This window comes from Tyto alba, unplaced genomic scaffold (genome assembly GCF_018691265.1).
Source record: "Tyto alba isolate M040663 unplaced genomic scaffold, T.alba_DEE_v4.0 Super-Scaffold_40, whole genome shotgun sequence".
In the NCBI taxonomy this organism is placed as follows: Eukaryota; Metazoa; Chordata; class Aves; order Strigiformes; family Tytonidae; genus Tyto; species Tyto alba.
In genome coordinates, this window is record NW_024881316.1 from 32368714 (window position 1) to 32383726 (window position 15013).

Consider the following 15013-nt stretch of genomic DNA (forward strand, 5'->3'; position numbering starts at 1 on the left):
CTTGAGCTGAAGGCAGAGCGGAGGGTTGCTGCTCTGAAAGAAGGGGAGTTGCTAGGAGATAAGTCCAAGATTTCAGACAGCATTGGTCGGAGTTATCTCTAATTGACAGCTGCTTACCCTAAGGGTCTAATTCTAACCTTGAGACCAAAACCATAATGAGAGGGCAGCTTTCCTTCACCCCTGTTTTCTAGCCAGGGCAAGGAGATTACTGCAGGCCTGTTCTTCTCTGGTTTTTGTTATGCTTCTTTTCGTGGGGCAGCCCTGTGAGGCTCAGAGCCTGCTGTGCTTTCTGAGGCTATAGTTTGCATCAGTGAGCCCTGTCTGATTCATACCACCTGAATAAACTTGCTCTTACAGTTAAGATGGTCTCACTTTTTTTTTTTTTTTTTTTTTTTTTTTTGGAAAGGGGGAAGGGTGCAAAGAAATTCTCTTAAACATAAAGTGATTTAAAGACTTATTTTTTTTAAGCAGATACTTTAGTGTATGGTCTATGGTTAACCTTTTTTCAGGGGGCCTTAAACTGTCATTGTTAGTTTTAAATCAAGTCCATGCTGTTAGCAAGTTGCTGTTATTTAGGACTCAAAACCAAACAAAGAGAAACATTCAGAGAAAAGAGATTAACAGAGTCAGGAAAATAAAGTGGGGTAGGGTTTTTTTTGTTTTGTTTTGTTTTGTTTTGTTTTTTTAACTGACTAGACTTGCTAGGACATTAATTTATGAAGAACATCTTTTTGAAAACTTCAACTTGTATTATGATCAAAACTTTCATATAAACAGCAGAAGATTATACAAGAATCCTAAGTCAAATTTTCTTCTTAGCTGTACTGATAAAAATCTGGCCTTCCTTCTCTGAACTCACAGGAGCTACTCTGGATTTATAATAGGGTGACTGAAAGCATAATTTGGCTAAACATTTCCAGGGGGACAATTAAGAATAGAGAATGCAGTCATGTTTAGAAACTCATGGGAAAAAGAAAAACAAGGGAAATAAAGAAAAAGAAAAAAAAAAGGGAAATAAATCCCAAGAATTTTTTTTAGGAAATAATCTCACAAATTCTTGAATCTCAGTCACTTTTGTGCCCAACAACAAAAACGACTTGTTCTGCAAATTTTTTTTAAGTAGATAAGATCAGTTAAAAATTTATATCTTAAGCCACATCTAAAAATCTGCATCCTTTGCAGTGCTCATCCTTTCGAGGGAAAATGCAAGCAGAAACTCATTCATAAATGCAACGTTGCTGTGGGAATTGCCTCTGACAGACACCGTGGGGCTCAAGCCCCCATGGCTGAACCCATTTTCCGTCACTCTGCATAAGAGCAGGTAACCTATTGATGAGTAAAAGTGACTCCAAGCTCCACAGTGTCTTTCCTGGGAGGGGGAGAGGGTAGTCCCAGCCCCTTCATCCTCAGCCTCAAAAGCCTGCCACTTTTGGATGGCGTTTTGGGTATGTAGATACCCACCCTTGAGAAATGCGCTGAGGCTACGAACTTGCTTGCTCCACAAAGACTGACTGCTGGAGCTGATGTTTTCAAAGTTAACAGTGTGATCGTTTGGATTGCATTATGGTATTCTCTTTCTGGGAGCAGAGTCCACTGGGCAAATTAATTTCTGAAGGAATAGCTGAATGCCTGCCTGCCAAAGTGGATAATGAGTGCATCGCCAGTGAGTCAGAGGGGAGTCAGCAAGGGAGGCTGGACAGTGATAAAGCAGCATAGAGGGAAGCTCAGACCTTGGCATCGCTCTCATCTCTGCTCTTGAGGGACTGTATAAAAAAGACAACATCCAAAGCCCTTAGAAAAATAGTGTTTAATGAATCCCATAGAATGAACCCAGAGAAAGGGTTCTGTGGAGGCTGGGGGAATTTGAAAGTGCAGAGACAACCAACCCAGTAATGCATACATGCACAGCTATAGCTGATGGAAATCAGTGAATTCCATCTTCAGCTTCAGGTTTTGCTGTTTAAATTGTTTGCTATGTTTTCCTAATATACTGAGTCTTCTAATGTACTGAATGTGACTACTGCCTCTGGAAGTCAGACAATTTTATATCATTTAAATGAAATTTGTAGATCCTTAAGACTTCAAATAAAACTAAAATTATGGTTCAGTGGCATATTTCTAATAATGTCAATTTCTATAGCAATTTCTCTTATCATTTAATAAGTTGTGTGCATTTGAAAACTAATGTTTGTACTACTGTCTGATGTGCAATTCAAATTTGTGCCAGAATCTGATGTAAGAATATTCACAAGAGTTGTTCTCTTGGTCCACAGAACAACTCTTCCTCAGCACTGTCTTGGTAAAGTTACCGAAAATATTTGTTTCTCCATCTGGAACAATGAGAATAATGAAAATCAACTGCTCCTATGAAAAACTGTGATCTTCACAGCAGAAAGCATAAAAAGAAACTGCACAGAAAAAGAAACATGATCTTCACAGCTTCCAGAACTGTGATATAAAATTAGGAGAGCTATCATGCAGTTTCACAGGGACATAAAGGGGTGTAAGGCACCTAAGCTCTCTGCATGGGTCACTGTAATAGAACTTTGTACCTGAGTTAGGAAATGTCCCTTAATTTTTATCTTGCTGTGCACTTCACTTTCCTGGCCAGGACAGCTGGTCAGCCTTAGCGAAAGAGAGATAAGATACTCCACAAATCAGGCTTGTAAAAACTACTGGCCTCAGGAATAAGAGGAGGGGACTGAAAATCTCAGGAGCCTGGGACAACATGCTTGTTCTCTGAGTCACCAGCGTGCCAGCATTTTCACCAGGCTGGTGTCAGGACTGGGTTGTACTAGAAGTTTGGTGCTGGTGAGATACCCCTGTACATCCCCTCATTTGTAAACTTCTGATGGTCTTGTAATTATTTTTCATGACAGTCTGAAACAGATTTCAAACCCAACAATTGTATTTAAAAGCTAAAAAAATAAAAGCAGTCAGAAAGGGTTTGATTCTGCCTCTGATGAAACCAGTGAGACTGCTACAAGTTTGCAGCTGTGGAGGTACCTTATATGCCACAGTTTCAGGATGTGACCATCTGTTGCAATAGCTGGTCACTGATGCAAGATTTTTTTTATTTTTAATAAAGGAAGACACACACTTTAACAAACTCCTAGGAATAAATCTGTGCAAAAATCAGGACACATATCTGCTTTTATACATGGCATCAAGCTATACTGTAAGTAAAAATTTCCCCTTCTACAAGTTTTCAGATATCTAACGTCTTCACCTGTTCTTTCTAAAGATATTTCTAGATTACTAGATATGTGACACAGCAGAACAAATCAAAAATTCTGCAAGTCCTGGCACCAGGACCATCATTCCTTTGATAATTAGCAAAACTAGATCTGATTACAGGACATAATGATGTTGCTTTCATCTTCAATAGTGGATAAAATATTTGAATAAAATTTTCCTTATGTGTTATTCTAAATCTCTTTCTCCTAACAGAGATATTTTTTTTTGTTCTATCAGTCACTGAAAAGCAGATTATGCCTTCTACAGTATTCTGTATATTATTATATTTACTCTTTTTTACCCAGTTCCTAGAAGTCCTTCTTGATGAATAACATTATGTTTTGAAAATCAGCATCTTGCTTCCTCGCAGAGCCAGTAGATATGCCATCCAGTATTAGCTGGTTTCTATTTTTTTCTCTTTGTTCGAGGAGGAAAAAAAGAAAAAGTAAAAAAATTTGCTGACTTTAGATCTTAGCCTATCAGATGAAGACTTACTGGTGCATTAGAGGCCTATTCAAAACAGGGCTTTTCTTGCAACAGGAGCCCCTAACAATTGGTAATGAGGACAGATTCTGAATTGTTTGTGAGCAGCTGCTTAGTAGGTAAGAGCTTGTTTGGATTCAATTGAACAGTGTTTTTAGAAGCAGTTACTGACCCCTGACCCTTCCTACAGACTGGGTTGATGGGATTAGGGAAAGCTAGCGTTCAGCTTACACTTGGCTATAACAAGCTGGCAAGAGATAACATACTTTTTAATTATCAAGTTACACCTCTACCAGAGTTTGTCTGTGAATTTACCAAATGGGTCAATGAACTATAAGAAATCAAGCTAGGCTATGGGATAATAGTTACATAAGAAAACAGTCTTGGGGGAGATATAATTAATATATTTATGTGATTTTTGTTTTCTTTGCAAATATTTCAATTTTCAAGTCTTATTCTACATGCATCTCGTATGCATTATAGGGACATATGTTGTATGTGGTATTTATGCCAATGTATCTTATAAGGTAAAAAAAAGACCTGAATCACTTCTACAAGTTGCCAAAAAGGTAGTCAAGGAAAAAAACCCATGCAATAGATTAAATTTAAATTGAAGCAACAGAGTAACATTAAAATTTGAAGCTTGGTTTGTTCTACCACTCTGAGGATGGAGTAATATAAAAAACCTTACTATTGGCTAGAAGCCAGTTTGCCTAGCAGTCTACAACCATAAGAAAAGGAGACAACTGTGGTATTATTCACCTGGAACAATTAAAGATAATTTCTGACATAATAATGAAAAAATTTTCAAAGGCCATAGGGATTTTATGTCTTAATTTTAATTAATTAAAACTAAACCAAAATTATAAAGCTTAATTACTTTGAATGATTCTTTCTCTGTTTTCTTCCAAGGCTGAAGTGTGAAAAATTCTCCAGTTCAAGTTATTTAAGGCCCATAGCTTTTATTAGTTCTCTGCTCTGCTTAGTACACGTCATGTTTATTATGGGAGCATTCAGTTCTGGGAAATTCTTGATACAATAACCATAAAATTTATGCACACCCAGACTGATCCTTTAATGGATTACAGAATTTATTGATAAAATAAATCATAGTGAGTAGTGCCGCTTGGTAAGCACTACAGATAGGTTGAAAGCCACAGCACGGGTTGGAAGCTCAAGTGGATTTGCCAAGGGGGCTTGGAGTGCTGTAGCTGTGCTCTCCATTGCTGAAGGCCACCGCAAGCTCAGCGAGTTTCTCAGTAACACTTGGGACTTCTTGTGCTAGTTCTTTCAAACCTCTTTTATATGAGGGACTGAGGGTCTCAAGCCCAGGTTTCATTTCTAGTTACACCAAATTTCCTGTCTCAGCTAGAGCAAGTCCAATCATACCCTTAAAACAGAGAAGATGTCTAGGAGTGAAGAGCAGCTTTGGGCAGGGCAAGGCACTGTGCGTCGCTGAGTCTTCCTTTTATCATGGGAGTTACCACATGCCACCATTTCATGAAGTGACCAGCTGTCCTATCAGAAATAGCTGTATGTTTTCTTTCCTCTACTCCTATCAGAATTTGGCTTCTGAATCTCTGTGCTCTAATGGTCAGACAACATTTAAATTCTATCCTAAAACTATAAATAGCTAGTCTATATCCATTAGTTCCTTTGCCATTAATGTCTTTTAGTTTGAATGGTGACTTCTCTTCCCTGCTATTTACTTCCCTAACGTGTTTATACATGGCAATCACTTCCTGCCTCAAACTTTGTTTTGTTAGTGTAAATAAGCCAAAGTTTTAGGCTCTTTTGACATAGCTACTTCTCCATCTTCCTGATTTTCCCATAAGCCAGTTTCAGCCTTCTTCTATTTATTTTTTTTTTTTCTTCTTATCAGTGTTGAGAATTGTACATAGTGTTTTGGAAGATATATCATAATTGTCTGCTGCTGGGTAAATACTTCTACCTATACATCTCAAGATTACATATGCAAGACTACCTTCCTGCTGGTCTCCCAGGTCCTCCTCCCCTTGGTTATTTAAAAGTGGTCTGCAGGTTTATAAAAGCAATACTGCTATTGAATTTTTCACTGTTGAATTTCATCCTATTTCTATTACTTCAGTCTTCAAGGTCATTTTGTTGTTACTGTATAATAATCTAATAATGCATTGACAATGCAAGTGGAGGGCACAGAAGAAAATTGTAGCAGCAGAAGAGGTGTGTGCAGAGACCAGCTTTATTCTATCAAGGTTAGTCTTCTCAGGCTGCCTCTGTAGCCAAGGGAATGAGAACAGTTTATCTAGAAGATGAGTCGAAGCAAGAGCCTCATTGCCTGGTATGAATCGTGCTTGGTGGAGTTCATCTGTGATTTGCCATAGGAAAATTCCAGAGAAATTAGTTCCACTGACTTAAGTCAGTCTTCACAAAGATCCCCAATGTCTCCTCAATTTACTTTCTTCACTAGTATACTCATATTTTTTTGTTTCTTAGTCATTATGGGAATATTGAACAGGATTAATCCACACACACTTTAGGCGATCCTGCAGTAGCTTTCCTCTAGCCCCACACTTTGTCTCTCAGCCCAATGTTGGTAACCTTATAGGCAGTCCTTTGTGTATCATAAACTCTGTTTTTGCAGTGGTAGTGTACTGATTGCTGTGCTGAGGTTCCCATTTCCTATTTAAAAAAAGTCCAAAACAGGCGTCACTATCTAGTGTGGCATAATTTAGCTATGACAAAACCATATTACATGGTCTTTGAAGTCTCCAGACCTAATTTCACTGAAATTTGCACTGCTGAAGTCAGGTTAAAGGATCCTGTAGGTGCTAGGATGACTATTCTTAATGCAGGCACTGCATTTGTGTATTCCCATTATGAGGACTGCCACCAGATTGATAGGTTTATTCCAGCCAGTTGCTGTGGGAATTTGGGTTTCACGCACCTATTCTTCCAAATTTGTGAGACTGCAGGTTATCTGAGTAACGTCAATTTGCGTTTAATAAAATATTTGGGTATAATGTTCACTTTGCTTGCAGCTATCTCCTTTTCTATTTGCTTTCCAGTTTGTAATCCCATGTTCAAAAACTTGACTCTTATTGAAAACTGAATTAATGTTTAGCCTTTTTTGGCCAAATATAAATCGACCCAAATCAAATGTGGAGCATTCATGTGTATCTCATCCTCACCACAAAGTCTTTCAACCACCTGCATTTTCTCCATCTAAGCACATACCTGAAGAAAGCATTAACTATTTAGTGTGATTTCCTCTATGAGGTCAGATTCAGTTTGACTTTTAGCAAGTCACACTTTTGCCAAGTTTTACTTTAGACCTGCATTTCTTGACTTCGAAGTCATAGTTTTCTTTGGTGATCAGTCCTTTTTTTCCATTCCTTGTAGACTCCCTACTTATGCTTAATGTCATTTTCAAGATGGTTATTCTTCCAGTTAGGTCTGGAAAGTTCTTGTACAACATTTTTTTTTCGCCTTGCCTGGCATACAGATTCCAGATAGCTTTAGCAGGTTTGACATGGAGACATTCCAGGCTGCCTCCAAAATCAAATCCCCGAGTTCCTTAGTTCAGTTGCCCTCCCTAAATAGTTACGTTGGGTCGCATCCAAACTCAGCAGCTTGCACACCCGGCGCAGTGCCTGCCATCCCAGTTGCTTGATCCCCAGATAGGGCACGGTGTCAGAGCGAGATGCCTCTCCCTCCTGACTCATGTGCCCAGATTTCCTTCTCATCAAAATCAAAGTTCAGCAAGGGAAGGGAGAAGAAGTGTGCCAAGGTTTTGCCCTCATATGCTTGGGAGATGGCCAAGGCCTATTTTCAGATCCGGTAACTCAGAAGCACTCCCGGCTGTCGTTAGCTTAGATGAAGTTCTGTCTTTTTGAAATGAGGAACTTTAATGAGTTTTAACTGCATTCTTTTTTTTAGTTAAAACAAATTGAATGCTGCACACTGAAGGCACTGATAGTTAACAACAATACTTCTTCAGACGGATGTTTCAGTACTGTCTGAGCCAGTAGTACTGTTTTTCCTCACAACAAGATAATTCTCTGTTATATGTATCTTTGCAATGACAGCACAATAATCTTTATTAGTGTCCTGATTTGATTCTGGGATCAATAACAGACTCCTATTATATTCCCAGTATTCCCAGAATTTATTTTATCCTATCTCCCATAGGTGATTTTACCCAAACAAGCATTGTTGCATTTTATTGTCTCTTGTTTCTTTATACATTATGGATATATATTTCTGGAGAACCACTTTTATTTTTCTGTTATCTTTTGTCCGAATATTACGTCCACCACTACAGTCATCATTACTGAAATTTCATTCAGTGCTTCAGAAATTCAAGTGTCTCCTTGTTGTTGCCCAGGTTTCTCCATAAGAGTAAGAGCATTTTAACAAGCGCACCTAATTTGACATCTAAATCAGACTTAGCACAGTTTTTCTACCAACTGTATCCAGCTGCTTGTATTGACATTAACTTTTCCCTTGACTAAAGGAGTTAAGACCTCCATCACTGTACAGGTAACATAAAGAAAATAGTGCTCCTGCTCCTCGTGAAGGGGATTCTCAGTCTAAATTCCTTTACTGTTGTGAGGTGTTGAGAGTCTGCAGAAACACCTATTTACAAATACTCTCCATCTTCTAAGGCCAGCCATGGCCTAATGAGGAATTAAATTTTACAGCAGAATGACAGATATATTTCTTATCAAATACATGTTATATCTTCAAATTACAGTGTGGATCTCTACATCTGTCTGCGTAACTGGGAATGAAGAACTGTGAAGCAGCTAAGTGGAATCTATATGACCTATTTTTTGCATGTGTACACAAAGTGTTCATATAACAAAGATGATAGAGAAGAAGTGAGATTGATGAACAATGCAAAACGTTTGATAAGAAGCCATCCTGGCTCCGAGGCAAGGGAATGCATAGTTTTTTTCTTCACATTCACTAATACTTTACTGTAGGATTGTACTACCAGACCCAGGCTTTAGGCTTGTGATACGAGTTTTACTGGTGGACTTAAATAACTTAGTGTTAATTTAACATCCAAATGGAAGTTTTGCTGCTAACTAAAAATGGTGAAACAATTTTTTACTGTAGGAAACAAAACAAGACCTAACAAGTCAAATTTTAAGCAATGTATATAATACTGAAATAACTGAGGATTTCTGTAGTAGTACATTTGTGGTGACTCCAAGTTTGTTTTATGCAGTTTTGTATAAATTAAAATGCTTGTCTCAATTCTGTTTTTCTATATTATTTTACATACAAAAACACATACACACATACATAAATTTATATACATATTAGGGGAAACTTTAGTGGCACCATCCCCACTCCTGGGTTAATGTTACATGTGCTCTCAAAAGAAACATCAGTGGTTTTAATTCAGTTAAACTGTGGAAAGGAATTAATTTTGGTGCATCTTTTTAGCTTTATTCACATGCATGTACACATGAGTATGTGAGTGAGATAGAGAGAAAAAAAAGATTGCTGAAAGAAAAGTGTGAAAGTGGTCCAGCATTAAAGCTCCAGATTAAAATAGCCAGGAACAGTCCTGTGACTGCTAATTAAAATGGATATGTAATTTCCCCAAACACTTGATAATAAATCAATAGTAATTACCGAAGAAAGTTTTCACAGGAAAGAAGTAGCAGCATATTAAAATTATCTTTAGTTTATTATAATCTCTTTCAAAACAAATTAAGAATATCTACAGTTTTAGATATTCAAGGAATGTCTTATGTTTTATTTTGTTTCCCTGCCCCGTTCAGCTGTATGGATGCAAGACAAAGTAGTCATATTCATAGGAAACATAACTTCTATCCATAAAAGATATGAAAGAATTATAGAAAAACTCTTAAGCTATGTGATAGCATAACAACACATTTTGGAAATTTGCAGGTGTATTCATAGAGGAGAATATTTTATTAGATGCATAGATTATTTGCAAAAAAATATGGTTTTAGAGGTACTAAATTTATCCAGGAAATTCAGTCATTAGTTTGTCTGAATTGGTTTTAACCTTTGAAAAATCAAACTTTTGTTTCCTGAAATTTGTTTAAATGTAAATTGCTACTATATTTTAAAACCAATAAAATTAATTTAAATAATTTGTTGGGTTATCCAACATTATTTAAAGAAGTTTATCTGTACATTCAGTTAATTTACAAATGTATATATATGTGTCTTACAATTACAATTTTTTCTTACATAATTGAGGAAAAATATGTTAGAAGTTTTGTGAAGCTTTTCATATATGCCAACAAATGAAAAAAAAAAAATCTAATTATTTGCACTACTGTATTTGCAGCTTGGTAAAAAATGGCAAAAGACTGTTGGTGTAGAAATTTTCTAGAGATTCTTTGTTATTGCAGAATGTGGATTCTAGTTATTTTACATGTTTGTGGGACTGAGACTGGTCTCGCTCTACCAGAGCACATTAGTATGTGCTTCACTTAAAGAACAAGTGTACCACAATGGGTCTATTTATTTGCCTAAAATTAAGCATTTTCTTTTATTTTTTTCCTGAATGGAGGTTAGCTTGTGAATAATATCTTCCACACTTGTTTACAGTTTTTGAGACTGTGGTTGAAAACTTTTTAACTGTATGTAGCTCAAAGCCTCTGTAAAATTAAATAGCAATGCATAAAAGAGCTACTTCTGGACAAATGATGCAAACGTAGGAGACAAGAAATGATATTTTCTTGTGTTCATGGTATAGTGTGAGGCATCTCATAGTACAATATAACACAATGGAAACACTGTTAGTTACATTAATATTTCTTGCATATGCACTCCCTCTCAGGTCTGTTCATCAGACTGTGCACATAACTAGCTAGAGGAAGTTTAAAGTATCCTCATTTAGAGGCCAAATTTTCACAGGTAGCACCAACTGAAAGTTGTTTACTTCTTGCAGTATTTTACATCTGCCACTAATGCAATAAATGGGGAGGCTGAAAACCAAACAGTATTATTAATGGTGACAGAAAGCTTTTAGCCAAGCTCCCTAAATGGTGATGGATATTGTTTACCATTTTTTTACTTGTTGCTTTAAACTTCCCCTGTCAGAATGAATCATTGACATAGGAGAAGAGGGACCAGATAACAGGCAACATGATTTGTCTAATAGTAAGTTCCTCTAATAAAAAAATGTTGGAAAAGAAAGAACAAATAAGGCATGTCTATTTGCCAAAAACTTTCCTGGTTGTACTCGGGTATCCTGGAGAATATTTTGCCTTTTGTATAACATCCAGTGAGCTGCACATTATTATAAACAGTTAAACCAGAGATCTTTTAACAATATCATAAAAAAAATAACAATTGTTGATTATTTTGATTAACTTTATTTCTTACTTGGATTTTTTTTTTCTCATGGCAAAGTTGTTGTACACAATCAAAACACTGCTACAATCACTTCTCTACCACAGCCATTCCATTATTTTCTTTTTATTTCCAATTCTTAGTTTTACCAAGCAGTATGAATTAGCACTATGAAAAATGACAGAAAATTCTTCTAATTTGTGGTGGTTTTTAAAGATAATAATAAATGCTTATAAAAAATAGTAAAAGTTCTTACAGATCTAAGAAAATGCTACTTGTGCCAGATCCAAAACATTTTTCATAGCTGTTCAAAAAGTGGTATAGATACATTTTAAAACAGAATTTTTTTTTTTTTTAAAACACACTTTTAACAATTTCACTATGCAAAGTTTTAAAATGAAATGCTTATACTCTTTAAGTTTTTCAGCTTTCTTTCCTAAAACATGTTACAAATTTCAGTTCTTTTCTGAATATTTGGGGTCAATCTGAGATGATGTATGTGAGTGAAGGAAAGATTTTCTTTTCACCTATGTTTCTCCTGCAACAACTGACAAACAAGTTTTGATAAACAAGAACTAATCCTTCAGTTTCAAAGCTTGAGATGAACTTGAATAGTACATTTTTGTATACTTTGATGTCTGGATGGTTTTTTATTTTTCACTTTTTGTGTGTTCCTTCAGTTTCTCATTCTCATTCAGACCAGAAACATTCCTGGAGTAGAGATGCTCTTAGTACATGTTAGTATTTTAGTTCAGATCAGGAAAGTACTTTTGAAGTACAACTCCCAGTAGTCCCTGCTCTGGTTCACAGCATGCAGAGGTTTCTGAATGCCAAGCTGAATTCATTTTGCATGAAATTAAACTGGAAGATGTGCTCCAGAGGCACACCTACTTCACTCCAGCCACAAATAAGTATTCAGGCTATGGCACCAGAGTAGAGCTAGTCTAATAGTAAATAAAATGCTCTTAAAATATGGATATTAGGGCCTGGGAACCATGTATTTCTGTCTACAATCTGCTCCTCTTGATCATTCTGCTTGCTAAGGCAGACGTGGCCTCCATACTGACACCAATTGTATTGAACAGGTGACAAAATTCTATGGCAGAAATTTTAGTTATATTGTATTCAATAGCAAAATGCCTATTCCCATCAGTTGTTTCTGTATTGAAAAACTCTTCTCATCATACATGCTGCTAATTTTGCAGGAAGAAGAGTAACACTAACATTTGCAGTCAAATTTAGGTATGAACTTGGGAATTTTTGTGCTGTTCCCATTGAATAAAATTGAGAGGGATACATAGTACTATGTTTTCCAGTGCTAGTGTATTGTACCTAAACCTATTCCAAAGCAGGACACATGATTATTTACAATAATGGCTCAAAACATATTTTCTTAGTAAAGCTAATATAGGTCAAGTAATTTTTGATACTGGTTAAACATTTGCCTTAGGGTAAAGATGCACTGAGGTTTGTTTACTAAGTTCTCGCACAGAAGGATTTGGGAGTGTGAGATACAGATTTCAAATATCCACAATTATTCTTATGTATATAATTCTACTTTGCCAATTGCTATTCATCTCATAGAAGGTAGTCAAATGTTCTGCATTTGGACTTTGGGTGAGCAGAAATAGACAGAGAATTAAATGTATATTCCCTAGATATGGAAAGTGTCTTGGCAAGGAAGAAAACAGCTTTCTCAGTTTCAGTAACAAAATAGATCTTGAAATATCTATTTTTAGATTTAATAGATCCTGTAGTTTAAACCATGTCTGTAACACTAGTTCTACCTACTCAGATTTACCAACTGGTTCACTCTTTAGTCTACTAGAAGGAATTTTACTCAGACTTTCCGTTATTCAATGAAACTGCTTTAGCATTTTTGAAGCATTTTCCTCTTATTTAAAATGTTTTTATATTTAAAGGTATAACAAAACATCTTTCAGTTCAGCAGAGATCTCTTCCCTCTGAACATATCTAGTCACATCCCTGTAATTTAGAACCAGAAATACATTTTCACTGCAGGTAATTTTCACTCCTGTCCATCCTGCTGAGCTAATACAGCTAAGAGAGAGTGAGTTGAGTCCTACCTTTTCTTATGCAGAAATCACAGAATTAATTCCTGTTAAAGGTCCAACCTGTTATACCTGTGTAAACCTACGAAGGGTAATGGGGTTGCACAAGTGTCAGTAAAGGCATAATAGGTTTAATCAAGCATAACAGAAAGTAGATTGCTTTGCAAAATCCTCATTACTAAAGATGAAGAGCATGCATCTGTCTCAACTGTTAAACCGTAAACTGTCTGGGCAAAGGCAGTTCCTACGACAATGATTCTCTGATTTCAAGAGAAACCTCTAGGTGTCATAGTACAAGCAAGTAATGATTGTATGATAATAACCTGGATTGATTACTGGACAGAGTATTAGTTTGCCCAACACAACTGTTTATATGCAGTCTCACTACATGTATTCTAGAAATTGCACTGAAAGACAATCAGTGAAGACAGCAACTGTATTGCTTTTAGTTACATTTCCAAAGAGTGTTGAATTATGTAGGCAGGTTCATATTCAAGTATGCAGAGTCAATAGACAGCAATTTCCCCCCAACATCTTAACACTTCATATTACAAAAAATAACCTATTGGCTCATATTAAAACATTTTTTTAAAAGCTATTCAGATATCATTGTTGGGTCACCAATATCTCAGGCTAGGTCTAGGAGAGTGTGAATAAAGATTGGCTTAAATAAAATAAATCACTCTGTTCATCACTCCCTTAGAATAGTGTAAATAACAGATTAACGGTATATTTGGAGAGATGAGCCACAGTAGAGAGTGACATTATATTATGACATACCATGACATTGTAACAGGGTCTGAAGAATAATAATCTGCGAACAGGGATATAAGATCTTGTTTATGGAGAAACCATATGTTGTATTTTGTTAAGACTAGCAACAATTATGTTAGAATTTGGCCTCTCAGCATCCCTGCTATACTGAAACCAAAGGTCTGTACAGATTGATAGAACTTAAGATCCGTGAAGGACCACTGCAGTCATCTCTTCCAACAACCACAGTTCAGGCAACAAGGTGACCTCAATTTGTCTATTTTTGCCTTCCAGATATTGTATTAGATTAGTCTTTCATTTCTCAACATTGTTTAAGTTTTGCTCCCCACAAAGATGTTTCTGGACTAAATATATCACATCTAAGCAAACTGAGCTGTTTGAGTTTTCACTGTAAGTCATAAAATAATGTTGATGCTGTGATGGTCTCACTACATAACTGAAGAAATGTTCATAAACCAATTTACAAGGTATGAAATGCAGATGAGCTTTCCAATATCTTATGTCATTAACAACTTTACTTCAAACCTTTCCCATTTCATGACCTGTTGACAGTTTTCCACAGCTATAGCTCCAGCGCTGAATAATCCTAATGGCTATTCCCCAGTTTTATCCAAGGACAGTGATAATATTTTTGGTCAGCATGTTACTTCCAGAGGTCATGTTCAGCTGGTTGTCCTTGGTGACTCCCAAGTTCTGAGTTATTCTTATATAAATGGATTGTGCCTAACTATCTAAACAATCACTGGCCTCCTTTCTCCCTCTTTTTCTACTTTGCTACCCTTATTTTGACGACATTTACAAACTTCATTAGTAATGATTTTTTTAAGTTATTGCACAGACTGCACTGACAAATGTTTTAAGCAGTGTAGATCTCCCAAAAGAAATATAATCACTTAATGATAATTCTTCATGTAAGATTACAATTTAAGATTGATCAATAGCTTGTTTCCAATCTATATGGTGCATGCCAACTCAGTTTTATATAATTCTGAATTTATTGGCAAATAAAATGTCATGCAGTACCAATCCTGGACATAAGTATATTCTATCAGCCTTTTTAACCTCCTCAAAACACACTTCCTGTCTGGTCTGAAAAAGTCATCAAGTGAGTTTGATTGCAT